This window comes from Lissotriton helveticus, chromosome 1_2 (assembly GCF_964261635.1).
Source record: "Lissotriton helveticus chromosome 1_2, aLisHel1.1, whole genome shotgun sequence".
NCBI classification, from domain to species: Eukaryota; Metazoa; Chordata; class Amphibia; order Caudata; family Salamandridae; genus Lissotriton; species Lissotriton helveticus.
This window is the reverse complement of record NC_136058.1, coordinates 100,447,858-100,456,144: the sequence shown is the minus strand read 5'-3', so window position 1 is coordinate 100,456,144 and position 8,287 is coordinate 100,447,858. Positions and strand designations below refer to the sequence as shown.

Below are 8,287 nucleotides of genomic sequence, written 5' to 3'. Positions count from 1 at the left end.
CGCCATGCGGGTGGTGTCTCCCCTGAGAAGGTGTGTCTCCTGAAGGAGGATGATGTCGGGGGAATGGTGTAGGAGGTAGCGCCATATCTGCTTGCGCTTGTTGGGGGAGTTGAGCCCTTTGACGTTGAGGGAGAGGACCTTCAAGGGCGTAGGGATGTTCGCTGCCATAGCACTAAGGGGGTGTGGAGTCGCGCATGACCCAACATAGCAGACCCACCCGCAGACAGGACAGCGGCAGCCTCATCTCGCCCCCAGCTCGCCAACCCCCGCGGGACCCACCCCGCCACCCCTTCGCAGGCGCGGGGGAGGAGTGATAAGAGAGGGTAGTGAGGGGTAAAGTAGGAAGAGGAGAGAGAGGAAAAAGAGAAAAGGTGCAGAGAAGAAGTAGAACCAAAACAGGCCAACAGGGCCAGTGTACATTGTCCCGGATACCGGACATCCTCTACCCGAGGGTTTGGATGAACTCAGGAATGTCACTTCCTATGGGACAAAGGGGGGGAGCGAAGAGCTAGGTAAGTGGAGTGAGATTAAGTCGTCTCAGAGCCCGTCCACCCCGCTGCTCCAAGGTAGTTCGGGGGCGTGTCGGGCCGCGGGGCCACTTGGTCCATGCAGGCGCCAATGGGGCGCTGGGGCTCCTTGATGCAGTACATGGCCTGGAGGAGGCAAAAGGTATCGTCCAGTCCTGCAGACCCCCGCAGGCGGGGGGGAGAGAGAGCCACGGATGTGGCCTGCCAGTGAGAGGGGGAGTGCCCCTCTTCCAAGAAGAGTGGGGTGGAATCTCCATGATGCATGAGGACACATCGGGGTGCCCAATGGGTGAGCGCATGCCCAGGGCATCTGTGAGCACAAAAGCAATGATCAGTGTTCTTCCGTAGTCGGGGGGCGATCTCCGCTCTCAGATCCAGAAGCGAGGAGCTGGGAGGCCTGTTCCTCGCGGTCGCCCTCAAGAGAGCGGATGTGCGCGATGATGTCCTGTTTGGTCTGTGAGGCAGAGAGTGCATCCACCGGAGGGGATCGTCGACGTTTGCGCACAGTGGACCATTCCGAGTGTGGAGGGGCCTTCTCCAGGTGGGGAGGTCGGGCTGGACTGTGATCCGGGGACTCCGGCATGCCTAGCAGTTGCGCCGCTTCCTGATAGGATCTGAGCGCCCTGCGCTTGTTCTCCCACCTGAAGATGAGCGCGAAGGGGTGGCCCCACTGGTAAGGGATGTTGAGGGTCCGGAGCCTCTCCGTGATCGGGCGGAAGACCTTCCGTCTGTAGAGGGTAGAGGGGGCCAGGTCGGGGGCCAGGTCCTGAAAGATCTGGATCTTGTGGCCTTCGTACTTCAGGTCCGGGTTGTCTCTAGCCGCCTTCAAAATGGCCTCCTTCTCAGTGAAATAGTGAAGCCTGGTGACGATGTCGGGCAGGAGACCCGCTTTCCCTCCCGCTCCAAAGACTCGGTGCGCGCGGTCGAGGCGCGGTGGGGGGGCGTCCTCCTCGCCCCACACCGCTTGCAGGAGTAGGGCCACATAGGCCATGGTGTCAGTCCCCTCTTCTCCAAGTGGCACACCCCGTATGCGGAGGTTGTTGCGGCGTCCCCTATTTTCCAAGTCCTCCTGCTTGACCTGGAGCTGGATGTGTTGTTCTTCGAGGTTCGCCACCCTCCGCCAGATCTGCTCCAGGTCTTCGGTGCGGGAATCGACCGTCTTTTCCAGGCCGTCGACCCGGTCGCCAAGGTCGGTGACTTCCTTGCGAAGTTCCTTGACGCATGTGTGGACCTCCGACCTGAGGGAGCCAATCTCAGTCTTCAGATCAGCCATGAAGGAGGACATGAAGGCCTGCGTCACCGGCGGGGAGTCGGCTGGCGGTGGGGGTTTCCCCCCTGAAGACGCTGAGGGCCCCCCGGAGGACGACGGCGAGCCCGCCTTGCCCCACATGGAAGCCACTGATGTTCCTCTGGTCGTCGTGGGCGGGGGGTCTGATTTGGTCCCCCTGCCGCGGGTCATGGTCCACTCAAGGCAGCAAAGGGCAGTGGGGGGTAGGGTCAGTTGCTGTGGACAATCTCTGGTCAGCGGCGGGGGATATGCTGTGGGAGGCCGCACAGGTACCCCGCGTTCCAGCCGTCCGGGTCTCACGATCAGGGGTTCAAGTCCATGAGGCTAGAGAGGGCAGTGCACGCCTTGGCCCTCCCGAGTCCAAACAGTTTTTGATTTAGAAATGTTTTACGCAATTTAGGCAGTCAGTTTACATGGAGCAGTGAGATGTGTTCAAGGAACTTATGCCTTAATTACTGCAAACATACTTGACTGAAAACAGATACCGCAAATTCCCACAGTGTTAACCTTTACGGTTAAGGTGCATTTTATCAACCTTAATTTGTTGCAACAATTGAAAAAAAAGTTCACTGCATTTCATTTATTCTCCGATCAGCTCCTATCCCTGGACATTATGTATTGCACTTCAGTCTATATGTTTGTGTGTGTGAGAGAGTGAGAGTGTGTGTGATTCTCTCAATCGGCGTTTTCTAATAACAGATCATTTCTTTTTGTCTAACTTTAATCTGGACCTGCTTGACAAGCATCATCCTTTTCATTGAAGGGTAAGACCACTTAGAGAAAGGCCAATAAGCCCTTGCACTGCTCAGCTGACGAGGGTGATTTGTCACCCTGTGCGGTGGTGGCCACACCAATGGATTTATCTCAAGGTAAATGGAGATGCTGAGACCTGGGACCAGGAGCTTTGATTAAGGCCCCCTTTTTGTTGCGTTGATAGATGTTGCTTGTGTTTATCTATTTCAAATGCCACTAAATCTGTGAACACAATGGCAAAAGAGAGTACCTTGCTGCCGAAAACATATTAGTGATTTATGCTTCACTAAGAAGCACAATAAAGAGACAGAGAGTATTAAAAGGAGCTATATTCATGAAAAACATGCCCCTTTAAGGCCATTACCAGCCGAGCCTTCATAGAGATGGCAGCACGAGCATATGCAATCTCATCCCCGCCTGCCGTCAGTGCATTAAAATACAAGTGACATATTTACACCGAGCTCCTAATAGGTTAACGAGAACCTCTTAGAAATGACAGATGATTTTGGAATATTTGTGCATGTTGACTCTGTTACATGCACGGCTCTTGCCTGTTTGTTAGCCCACAGGGATGCCGAGGAGTTTATACAGAATTCATACTCCTTAAAACCGGTCCACATTCCACTCACAATTATTTCCAGCATGTGGTCACAACATTCGAGGGGAAGTAACCGGCGGGGTGACACTTTAAGAGATTATAATGCATTGATATCAGTTCTAACATGAATCAATGTCACGAGCGCGCACCCATTTCAATGAATAGGGTCAAATGAGAGCGCTGTATCACCCTGACGCGTGTGACAGTTACAAATGCGTAACCTGGTATGCATAATAGGAGTGTACAAACCAGCAGAGATTTGTAAACTTGGTTCATCTCAAGCAGAACTGTCCCACAGGACCGGGACCGGGAGAAGAGCGCAAGCTGTCTGCGTAATAAGTGATTCCGCCGTTCGCTGTTTACCCTGGGCCTAATAATCAGCTTTCATCCTCTCAAGGTTGAACGGGAAACGCACACAATCATAACACCATTAAACAGCTCGTGCGCTGTTTGGGTAATGCATACGGATTTAATTTGAAAAGAAGACATTTCTGTCAGAGACGCAAACAGAAGCCCGTGGCTGCCTGCGCGACCCCTGGCAGCGTCTGCAGTGGAAATGTGTTGGAAGGGCCTGTGCTTTGTGTCACAAACGCATATCCTGAAGAGATTCCGTCTTCTTGCCCTAATAAACGAGTGAGTGGGAAAAGGCCACAGTGCTGCAGAACGCGCGCGCACCTGGCGCAGAGAACGTGGCGGCGGCGTCAGTTACGCACCAGCAGGCGGATGGATACTCCGTCTGCGGCTTGGCAGTGTGCTGACAGTCTAGGAAAAGCTCTTAAATCTGGACAACACCTGCACCTCATTTGCTTTGCAGAAGCGCCATGACCTGACTGCTGATGGCGAGCCTTCCCTGCCATCCCCGGGATTATGACAAGTTATTAATTGCCACCATTAGCCGCAGCAGCCTGCCCGAGATCTCTGCTGCTCTCTGGAGGTGAGAAATGGCGCGCATCTGAATGCGGAAAGCTAGGCCCGGAAGCATCGGGGCAAACAGCGCAACAATCTGCCCAAAAGGGATTGCAGGATGGTGAATAATTTATTAGAAAACATTTTTCTTTGTCCTTCCCGCAGACCCACAAATCCTCCCTGAGCGCTCTTTAGCAGCCTTGCAGATAATGTACTTACACATCTCAGAGCTTGCTAAATAGACTGGAGAGGCCACGGGGTTCAGCGCTGTAACACTGCTGTTTCTGAGCGCCCGGCGCGGGCTTGAAGAGTGTCATTATACCGTGAATGTTATGTAACGGGCTAAGAATGTAATAGGGAAAATATGGCGGCAAAAAAATGGAGTGTTCTTTTAAACAGTCCTGTGTTCGTTTTGTTGATCCCAGGACAGAGCCCGCCTTTGAGGGAGCCCAGCGCCTAACAGTCATTTATTGTAACTGCCCAGATGAGGCTTTGTCTGGCTGGTTCAAGCCTTATTGTAAACATGGCAGAGAGTACTGGCTTTGTGTTATTTTGAAATATCTCATTATCTTATTTCGGCATTCCAAACGCATATGGTTCAATACTTCTGTACATGAGGGCAAACCATAACTCACACTGCTGAAGAGAACACAGTTTGAAATCTGGTCTGTGGAGTATTGTGAAACAAGTGCAGGCTCAGCCAATAATGACAATTTACCGAATAGAGACAGGGAACCTGGTGGACTGTAACCCATGAACCACCTGCACGTTACATGAGGATGGTGTGTCCCGACAACGATTAGTGCTCCGAGACATTTGTTAAAACCTGAGTCGGGTCGGGGACAATCGATATTTGCCCGGCGGTATTGCCTCTGTGACCCTCTAGTTATTTAATCAATGAAGAGGCAGGCGCTGGAGACTGGAAAGCAGGAAACAAGGTTTTTATTCTCTCCGGAGGAGAACACAGCAAAACGGACAGCAGGTATCGTTCTAAGGTGCTCTAACTTACGTTTGAGGCCTGGCCCCTTATATACAGTGTTTGTGGTTTTTATTACAGTTTACATACATATGCTAAAGCTTTGATGTACGGAAAGACATTCCCGGAATCCCCCTTCGGGCCCGTTCCCACACATATCTACAGTAGAAGTCCCCACCCTGGTCACAGCAGGTGATGACTATCGCGCAGCTGGATATTCCGCCAATTCATGGAATGCGGGGTTCGATCGGATCTCATGGGGTGGGGGCTTTGATCAACTCGGGGGTCCTTTGATGAGGGAAGCTTTCTATTGCACGGGGAGGGGCAAGGGATAGTATCGGCAGAGCTGGGTGTCGGCCTGGGAACGGGGAAGACAAACGGGCACACGGGGAAAAGGGGGTTTGCATCTAAGGGCCGGGGATCATGAAAGGGAAGAAGGGAGGTGTCGCGCTGGGAACAGGATGAGGGCCTGGGGCAGAGCAGCGCCGAAGAGGGGTTTATGATTCAAGGCAGGTGCAAGCAGGGGGTTGGTCAGCGTGCAGGCTTAGTGAGGGCGAAGGGCTATGTCAGGGGCCAGCGGCATGCGAAAGGGTTCGTTCTGATCAGGGCATCTTAAAATGGCGGGTGCGCACGACAAAAGTGTGGCATCAGGGGAAGAGGCAAGATGGCGCAGATAATGTTCACCAAACCGTACTAATTTTCAACAGTCCTCCCTTTAACATATTCAAGACATCTTGCTGGTTCATTTTCTACTCGGTTCTATTGTGGTGGGCATGAGAAAGAAAACGGTAGGAACCCTAGATGAAAAGAGTTGTAAACAATACATTTTTTGAGATTTCTAGTTTTTAGGAGGTGGACCTATTTGATAAACTTTGATAAACTTGTTCAGCAGGAAAGTCATAGGAATGCAATACAAAAACGATTCTGTAGCGAGAGCAGCAAGTACATTTCATAACGTGGACTGGCAGGTTGTTACATATATCAGATTCGGATTGGAGCATGATCAATACAATGGCGGCTGGGATAGAAATGAGGCGCAGCAGGAATGGTGATTGAGGACGTCAAAGTGTTCGTAGTTAACGAGTTCTCAGTATTCTTTGTTGTCTTTTCGTTGGCGCTGTGGAGCACCGGCGATGGAGCTACGGGTCCAGCTCTATTCTAGGTCTCGCGTTGCAGGGCACGACCTTTCCCTCGTATTCCTGGTCGGAAAGGTCCTTTTCGCCCTGTGTCCTTTGAGGTGATTGTCAGAAAGTTCAGATGGAAGAAGAGCGTACAAAACAGTCCATAGGGTAGGTCGGAGGAAAAGGGGGATGGAGCAAGGCCAAATTAGGAACAAACTAGGGGAACGAGAGACTTCAGATGGGCGGGCTCGTGACCGAGTCTAGAGAGCGGGGACCTTTCGGCACACATTCGGACATAGAGCGGGGGCATCAGGTTAGCCCTTCCTTCTCACTTTGCTGGAGGTAGTGCCTCGTCCTGTAGCTCTGTTCTGTCGCGGTCTCGCCTTGGCCCATGTCGCAGGTGTTCCATAGTCTGCAGTCAGGCCTCGTGCTCCCACATCCGGTCCTTCTCTCTCCTGACAGCCGTACCCTTAAACGAGTTTGAAAAGACAGTCTTTAGAGAATTTGCAGAGGAAGGTAATCACAAAAGTCTATTTCTCTCCCAGCTTCAGACAGAAATGAAAACGTCCGTTATTTTAGGGTTCACAACTAACATATAAATGACCGATGACGGGCCTGTTGGATGTACTATGACTTTCCTTCATAATTATTTATTACAGTTTCGACAGTTTATCTGATGGAGACCCACCTTCGTATGACGGGTTTGACAAAGATATGCCGTTCTCTAGGGCTTTATATTTACCAAGGGTACTATGTGCTATCGACATGGTACTAAACAGGTATTTTGCTGAGGGACGAACATAGGCTAAACATTTCTTTTTATCAATGCGTCCTGTTTTTCAACTAAACATTTTTCACTTTCGGGAGGGTTCATTTCAACTATTTCTTCACTTTGGTCTAGTCTTTTAACCTTGTAAAACATCATTCTGGTTCCTACGTAGCTTCCTACGGCCTGATCACTTAATCAGAAAAGACAGGGGTTTTATGGGAAACAACTAGGGACATAGAAAAGTTATGGTAAGGGCGTAAATCGACCCATCTCTCACAACCGGGAGTGAGGGGTAGTTTCATAACTCCAGTTTGGAGCGGCTGATACAGGGGATGTAACAGGGGTGATCATTTTTCCTGTTTGGGTATTGCGACAATTCGGGGCGGGGAGGGTCGCGTATTCTGAGGTCCTTTTTTTTTATACCATAGGAGCCGTTGACATGTAATTCCCTTATTACGGGTCAGATTAGGGAACCTTTGTCGTCTTACCTGTCCTTTCCCTTACGGCCCAACCTCGGTTCATTGACTTCTAGCGGAAAAGGAGAGGTAATGACGCGGTCTCAGGGTGATTGTATTAAAGACAAGTTTTTGTGCAAATACTGACGGTATTTGAAGCCAATTAGGTGGTGTGCTAGGGGTGGCAGTCTGCCAATTTCGGGGCTAACCACTCGGAAGAGTGGGAGTGCAAAAATAGAGGGAGAGAGAGAGAGAGAGAGAGAGAGAGAGAGAGAGAGAGAGAGAGAGAGAGAGAGAGAGAGAGAGCGCAACGGCAGGCTAAATAGTACACGTGCAACAGAGAGGGTGGCAGTGTATTCAAGAAAGGCTATTTAGTGCATTACACAGTAAAGGACATTCACGGGTCTGCGTTAGAATCTTGTAATCATGCAGTTTGAGCATTAGACAGGGTAGAGGGGACGTGCCTTGAGAAAAAGGAAAGAAGAAAGGAGGTACCATTTTGTCGCACTTTCTCGCATTCTCGGTCCTTCGACCAGTTGGGTCAACGCCTCAGTCACACACACACACATTCTCTCATAGTTTCGCATCATACGTGACATGGGTTCATTCGTGTGGTCTGGTTTAAGGGTGATCACTTTTTATCAGGTCATACTAATTTTACGGGTTTGTTCGATACGTGAGTAGTTAGTAGGCGTGCTTAGGCACCACCTTGCAGCCCTAGTCTGCTTCGTACATTTAGACATGGCAAGGCTTCAGGTCTTCGCCATACCTCGGCTGTAATCTCTGATGTAACCTGCAGAGGGAGGAAAAAGGGGGTGGGGGAGACAGCATTCGCGCATATTCAAATACATGGATTCATAAGTCCTTTACTTACCTCTTACTCGTCTTTCCTCC

At 50.8% G+C, this 8,287-nt stretch overlaps 1 long non-coding RNA gene across 1 annotated transcript in view; it reads left to right on the top strand.

Annotated features, from left to right (window-relative positions):
- Positions 1-3,898: 3,898 nt before the first annotated feature.
- The window catches only part of LOC144807779 (uncharacterized), a 97,009-nt gene continuing 92,620 nt past the window's right edge, over positions 3,899-8,287 (top strand). The window contains exon 1 of the long non-coding RNA XR_013606439.1: positions 3,899-4,100. This is a non-coding gene — a long non-coding RNA (uncharacterized LOC144807779). The remainder of the gene's footprint in view (positions 4,101-8,287) is intronic.